The sequence below is a fragment of the Lygodium microphyllum genome, chromosome 19, assembly GCF_053477565.2.
Source record: "Lygodium microphyllum isolate KBCC chromosome 19, Lygodium_microphyllum_v1.1.10, whole genome shotgun sequence".
Classification (NCBI taxonomy): Eukaryota; Viridiplantae; Streptophyta; class Polypodiopsida; order Schizaeales; family Lygodiaceae; genus Lygodium; species Lygodium microphyllum.
In genome coordinates this window covers 97351664-97359406 of record NC_141153.1, presented here as the reverse complement: position 1 = coordinate 97359406, position 7743 = coordinate 97351664, and the positions used below count along the sequence as shown (strand labels likewise).

General features: G+C 44.5%; 1 pseudogene; it reads right to left on the bottom strand.

Moving 5' to 3' along the window:
• Window positions 1-210: 210 nt before the first annotated feature.
• LOC148020180 (GDSL esterase/lipase APG-like) lies at window positions 211-1217 on the bottom strand (annotated as a pseudogene).
• Between the last annotated feature and the right edge of the window lie 6526 nt (window positions 1218-7743).

Below are 7743 nucleotides of genomic sequence, written 5' to 3'. Positions count from 1 at the left end.
ACTGATCCCTAGGAGAGGACTAAATGCTCTCCTCCTTTGTGTTTCATGGGCTGGTAAATGAGGATCCAATGTTGCACTTAAAGGAATACGGCCTAACATGCCTTGCAAGTGGGTTTGATGACACACATCGAATGCTTGTGTTCTCTAGCACCCTGAAGGGAGAGGCTATAAAATGGTATTGGAGCCTCCCAAGAGGGTTGATTAAATCATTCAGGGAGCTGTACCATAAATTTTTAGATGAATATGAAAAGGACATGCCTGGTCTTTTTCTTCATTATGGTCTTCATTGACTTTTCTTGCATTAATCTTCATGCCCCCCTCAAGCAAAGGTATCATTATCTTTGAGGCAGTGGAAATGAATTCAAACTCTTGCACCTTCTCCAAGGTAGCAGGCATGTCTTCAAGTTCTTCAAATGAATACATTGATTTCTCTTTGGTGTAGGTAGCTTCATGTCCTCCATATTTGGAAGGGTGTTGGAAAGCATCAAACACCAAATTGTAGCTATCAAGATAGACCAGATTGATTCTAGGGAGGGTGCTCTGCAAAGTGGAGATGAGAGACTACAACTTCATATTGGCATGTGTGGCCACTTGGTTGAGGAAGGGCACACACAAGGCCTTTTTCTTATTGAGCAATGCAGAGCTACTAACATGGAGGGCTATCTGGGATGGCACATAGCCTAGTGGAGGAAATGAAATGACTGCAATCTTGCGAGCCCCTTCATTGTACAGCTCCTGAAGGAAGTCAGTAATGAGGCCAGAGAGGAAATCAGTGTATTGAGTGATGTTGTAGAGAGATTGGAGCCTAGGATTGAGGTAGTAATTGTTGACATAATCATTTGAGCTTGCGCTCACCACATACAATGCATTCGCCAGTATAGACTTCACCTTGATGCTGCTCACAACACCTAGTTCCACCTTGTATGGGTGCCGCATTAAAATTGAGCACAGTTTGATTGTAGAAGCCTGATGCTCTTGAGGCAAGGTTGATGCCCTATGTGAGGTTCTCTCCCTTTGCATTTGGATGAAGGTATGGCTTTACAGCAGTGGATGGCACATGCTCCCACAACAGAGCTGTCTAGTCATGTGTGCATTATCAATGTAGCCATGCCATGTTGGTTTTGTTAGTAGTACAACTAGTATTAGTACTAGTTGGAGGGTGTGACTACAACATCATTAGTGGTGCGACATTGACTAATGCAAGCCCGGAGGATCATGATTAGCAAAGGAGTTTGGCTATGATAGACAAGAAGTCTGAGTGGAGCTGGAAGTGGAAATGGAGCTGAAAATGAAGTCATGAGCTCAAGTTGAGCTAGATGGAGGTGAAGTTGTTATAGAGGAGCAATGCCATGCCCGACTAGGCTTTGATGCCATGTTGAAAATGCATAGATCTAGAGCATGGCTATGGTGGATGGAACACAAAGAGAATGTTCATGATGACATAGACTGGAGAGACCAACTGTTACTCAAGTGAATTAGAAGCTTGGACTCATAAACACAATCTTGAGTATGACACAGACTATGACTGAAAGGAAAAAGTGCAATAGTATTCCATCATTGAATGATAAGAAGGTACATCACTTTATAGGCTCATGATGGTTCCCTTTTTCTCCATTGTGCTTATGGGATTCAAGCATTGTTAACCCCAAATCGAGATGGCCCCAGGTTGGAGATGGAGGAAAAAGGAAGAAAAAAAGCAGAAAAAAACATGGAAAAAGAGCAAAGACACGCAACTGACCTCCAAAACCAAGCCAGGGTAAAAGGCGCAATTTTAAATGAAGGGCGCCTCAAAAAACTCAGAAAACTCTAGTAAAAGAGCGCCAGGCTCCCTCCTGTGCCAATTGTAAAATGTTAGATGGGTGTAGGATAGAGGCATAAGACTAGAAGAGGGAAATGGAAAAAAGACCTTGCCACAAGGGCCAGTCATGTAAAAAAGGGATGGGTGCCCATAGGATTTTAGGGTTTGTATACATAAAGTTCAAAAAGTGAATGAGAGCTCATTCTTTTGGTGTGTGGCAACAAGGGTCTTCTTCTTCTTCTCTTCTCCTCATCTTCTTCCTTGTGTGTGCTCTTGAGAGAGGGAGAGTGAGAGTGTGAGGGAGTGAGTGTGTGAGAGTGAGGGATCAAGAGGGTGAAGCTCTTCACCATCTCCTCTTCTCTTCTTCTCTTCTCTTCTCTTTTCTTGCGTGCGCGGCTATGGAGGATGGAGCTTGGAGATGGAGGAGGCTTGAGGATGCTTGAGCTTGCATCTAGGATCGTGGAGCTACCGGGGTGTGTGAGAGAGGAGGTAACTCATATCGGTATCAAGGTAAGCTCACTACACTCATAGGATCGACGGCGCGTTGGCTAGGTGAGAGATAGCCATTAGAGCACGCTTAAAACGCTTGAAACAATAAGCGGTCCGTGGGTCTTTGCGATCGAGCGAAAGCTCCCACATTTTGGTTCCGTTGCCGGGACAAACGGATTCAAGCTTGAGCACTTGTGCGCCTCATATCGAGCATCGAAGTAAGGGATTCATTCCCAAAATGGAGCTTGAGATAGATCTTATAACATCAACAAGCTTGTTTATCATGTTTCATGTGATCACAATGAAGAAAAGAACACCAGGCACAACAAATCTTCATGCAGCATCATGTAGATCTCCCACGGTTTTAATAGAATCAACCATATTCTTCAATATCTTCATAAAATCCATCAATAGAACAAAGAAAGCAAAGGAATACACCATCTTTGAATGGAAATACATCACATAGTATTCATCTTCATAGTCTTCTCTCTCAATCTCTCACATACAATCACTCTGTTTTAGTAGAATTGGCTATCTCTGACTCTCTCTCTCTCTCTCCATCAATAATACATCATATCCTCACTACAATCTATCAAAATCACTCTCAATAATCACTCTTAGGTCTTGGATACCCCTCCCAAGAGGTATGTCTGATATGAAGGGTCACCAGAGCCACTACAGTGTCCTTTCATAGCTCACTACTGTCACTTCACTCTAGTCTTCACTTGAATCTTTGGCAGCTACTTCTTCCACTTCTTCCAGCTCTTTTGCACTTGTATTCACCTCCTTCCAAGGCTAGAAAAATTTCCCAAACTACACTCTCATCCATCAGAACACATATAGAAGCATACAGAACAGTCTACAGAACAGTACCAGAATAGCTACAGTACAGAACAGAACAGAACAGAGACAGAGGCTCTACAGAAGACCTACAGAAGGTCATCAAAACCACATAACTCACTCTCAAACCATTCCAAACTCTCAAAAAATATTCAATAAGCTTTCTCAATATCTCAATCTTCATCAATCAATACTTCATCCCTCTTTACAGAAGACAATCAGAACAAAACAGACCAAAACAGAACAAAACAGAAGGTTTACAGAACCTATCAGAACCTATCAGAACATCACAGAACCACCAATAAACATCATGAACTTCCAAAACACAATCATTATCATCCAAAACACTCTCAAACCACTTCCAAATCAATCAATCATCTCATAAAATCAACCATTCAGCTCTCAAAAACAACAAAAATTAGCCAAAAAACAAGTCATCCTGGAGAAACTGACAGATCGTCTTCCATACGGGATCAGTGATCATAGAAAAGGAAACTCCTGAAGAGTTGATCACCTTCTTAACATCGAGGATTTCCCTTGTCTGCTTTTGCAACAGCTTCAGAATCTCTTCATTAGAGAAAAGCTGACGAGTGGTCACAAAAGGTTCACCTTTGAAGGGAAGAGACAGAGCCTTCCCTAAGCCTCGAGGTGTTAAAGTCATAGACATGCCCTGGACTAGTCCTGTCTTCTTGCTGTAAGAGGCCAGGAACTCATCACATAACGACGGATCCTCTGGAAGCAATGGAAAAGGAGTGGCCACAAAAGCAGCAAGGCCCGCCTTCGTGAGAGGCGCAAAAGTAAGTAGGGAAGAGTAATCCCTGCTAACTAGTGGGACGTACTGGATAGGGGGAGGAGTGTGAGAAGGCGCCATTCAGATGGTTACACACACACCACAAACACAGACAATCAAGGAGAATGCCTGCAAAGCAATAGACAAAAAAAACCAAGAATAAGAGAATAAACAAAACAAGAAAACGTGACATGACCAACTAACCCCAAGCAAACCACATCCTAGAAAAAATTTGACATGACCTTGAGACAAATGCGACCGAAAGCTTCATGCGATGCATCAGACAAACACCCTGAACCCCGTATCAGGCAATAAAAGAAAAAACTGCATACCGTACCCGTAACCGTAACAAAGACAGTAAACCAAAACAATACCATATCCGACACATATCAATACTACATCAGTGATAAACCAGGACTGGACCAGGAAAACAACTCTAATGACTGCGCATACCCATCCCACGAAACGGTTCATTAAAAAGGGGAATTAAGTGCAGTGAGGGGGAATTAATTTAATGAAGGGTTGATTTTAATAAATGATTAAGAATGGGTGAATTTTTATTAAGTGATAAACCTTAGCAAGAAAACGGCAGTTCCTTATTAGAAATTAAATTACCATTATTAGGTGAAGCGGTGCATTAATTCGATTCCCGGACGTCGATACCCGACTGGGTCTCTAAATGCAAATTCATTGATTACAAATTAAAGTGATGTGGAGCGCTTTTTTGCCAGCGCGTGCTCATGTGACGGCTGGTTCATTTTAAATAAAAATTAAAGTGCCTCTGTAGCGCACGTAGCGCGTGCTAAGTGAACGGCGGGTTTATTTTAATTAAAAAGTATGTGTGTGTTAAGCGCGAATGCGCGTGGAAACTGTGGGTGAATAAAGAGTTCATTTTAACAATTAAGGTGTGATTAAGGGGGAAATGAAAATAAATAAAGCACATAAAATAAATACCTGGAAGGGGTGTGTATGTAATGCAGAAATGCGCACGGAAGAGTCTCCCAAAAGAAGTGAATCCAGTAAAGGAAAAGTAAAGACCACTGACGAAACAACAAAGACAACACCTTAGTGGATGGGTTGATTAGGTTTTTGTTGGTTTTTTAATATTTATTTATTATTATTGTTTTTTTTTTGTTTGTTGGTGTTAAGTTGTGATTATTTATGGTTGAATAAATGGAAAATGATCAAGGGAGGTGAGGGAAATTTTTTAGAATTTTTGAGAATTTTTTTAGAATTGTTTACTAGTTTTAAATGAATTTTCTACATTTATTGGCAATTTAGGGGTAAAATTAGGAAATATTTAAGTTTCAAAAATTTTAGGGTAGGTAATTTCCAGTGGACAAACTCCCAAAAATTGGCAAAAAAGCAAAGGGAATTTTTAGAAATTTTTGCTGAATTATTTGGATGGAAAATTAATTTAGAAATTAATTAAATCACATAAATCATGTTAATCAGATAAGTCAATTAGAAGTAAGTCAGTTAAGTCTGGTTAGTGTGGGTAAGTCATGTAAGTCACAAGAAGTCAAGTCAGGTTAGGTTAGTCAGGTTGGATAAGTCAGATAAGTCCAGTTAGTAGAAACTAACCGAAAGGGGGTTAAGTAACCTAAGGTGGGTTAGGGTTAGGGTTAGGGTTAGGGTTAGGGACAACTAACTAGGGTTAGTTGGATCCTAGTTAGGGTTAGGGTTAGGGTTAGGGACAACTAACTAGGGTTAGTTGGATCCTAGTTAGGGTTAGGGTTAGGGACAACTAACTAGGGTTAGTTGGATCCTAGTTAGGGTTAGGGTTAACTAACTAGGAGGTGGGGTGAGTTAACTAGGTTAGGGTTAGTTTAACCTAGTTAACTAGGGTTAGTGTAATTGAATTAAAGTTAGTTAACCTAATTAAGTTAATTAATTGACTGCCAGTTAGGAGAACTAACCTAGGGTAGGTAGGAGGAGGAGGGAGAGGAGGAAGGGAGGGGATGGCGGCACGTCCGGCGGCGGGCGGCGGTGGCGCTGCAGCAGCGGCGGCGACGGCCAACGTGATGGCGGCGACGGCAATCGTGGCGGCGGAGACTGTGGAGAGGGCGCGAGTGCCACCTGGCGAGGTGCTCCGGCAGCCCGGCGGATCGTCGAGCGACGGCGGGTGTCGCGTGGGAGGCTGCGACAGGGCGGGCGGCGTCGGCGCTGCAGCAGCGGCAGCGGGCGGGCGGGGACGACGACAGCACTGGTCAGGCGGCAGCGGCGTTCCACGCGGCGACGGGCGGCGACTAAAGGGCTGGCGCGGCGTCGACCGGAGGCTGGAGGGCGGGCGACTCGGGCAGGCGACGGGGCAGAAGGGGAAGAGAAAGGAAGGAGGAGGAGGAGGAGGGAGGAGGGAGAAGAGGAAGAGGGGAGGAGGTGAGAGGGAGGCAGAAGGGGAAGAAGAAGGGGAAGGAGGAGTAGGAGGAGGGGAGGAGGAAGGTGGGAGGAGGAAGGGAGAGGAGGGAGGAATGCAGGAGGAGGAGGGGAGAGGAGATGGAGATGAGGAGGGGACGCAGGAAGAAGAGGGGGGAGGTGGTTGGAGGGAAGGGTCGGGTGGTTGGGGGGAAGGGGTGGGCAGGATGGATGGGCAGGATGGGTGGGCAGGGGCAATGGGCGGGGGAATAGGGGAGGGGGCCCATGGGGGGCCATGGGTTGTGTAGGGGTCAAGAGGGTAGGGGGTGGGCAGGGGTAGGGGAGGGTGCTCAGGGGGGGAGGGTGTCCAGGGTTTGGGTAGGGGCATAGGGTGGTAGGTGCCTCATGGGGGGTGGGCAGGTTCAAAAGGGCACGTATCCCTGTCCCGCGCACGTGCGCGGGGCAGGGAAAAAAAATTTGCTGTGACGGGATTGAAAAGGCACCGGAATGCCGCAACGGGGCACGTGGAGGCGACGGAGGCGTGTTAAGATACGTAAAATCAAAAACGGGCGCGTTCACGCGCAAAACGGACGCGTTCACGCGCAAAACGGGCGCACGAATACACGTAAAAATAAAGAAAAATTAATAACTCCCAATCCGGACGTCAAAACGAAATGGCGTAAAAACAAAAAGTGGGCAAGGCGACAGGGGGAAAACAAGAAAAATATATGACGGAGGTTCCGGGAGGGGGAAAGGGCGGTCACGTGCAAAAAACACAAAAAACGAACAAAAAATGCAATTAAAAATTAATATCGAAAAATCCGTGCATCGGAATGAGGTGCAGAAAAAAGGAAAACTGTGCAAAAAGATGTGTTCGACAATCCTATCTCATCAAAACATAATTCCGACGGAGATAAGACGCGTTCACGTGGGAAAAACCCAAAAAACAAACCCGAAAATGGGATCGGAAATTAATATCGGACGAACCGTTCACCGGAATGACATGCAGTAAGAAGGAAAAATGTCCGCAAGAAGGGGGGACACAAGGTTATCACGTTAAACCGCAGTTCCGGTGGAAGGAGGAGGGGTTCACATGTGAAAAACACCAAAACTACTCCCAAAAACACATTTAAAAATTAATAATAAAAAATCCAGAAGGCGAAAGAGGGTGGAGGAAAAAGGAAAAAGGTGGGGGAAGGAACAGGGGACACGGCTGTCAGATCAAATTGGAATTCCGATGCAAACAGGGCAGGTTCACATGGAAAAATGTCAAAAAGATGTACGAAAAAGGTGGAAAAAACCGGAAAATGAATATTGGACAAACCGTGTATCGGAATGATGCAGAGTGAAAAGGAAAAATGTCAGGGGAAAAGTGGTTGGCAGGGCTATGATGTCAGAGCATGATTCGGAAGCAAGAAAAGCACGTTCACATGGAAAAACGGCTAAATTGTGCAAAATACTTCAAAAATTA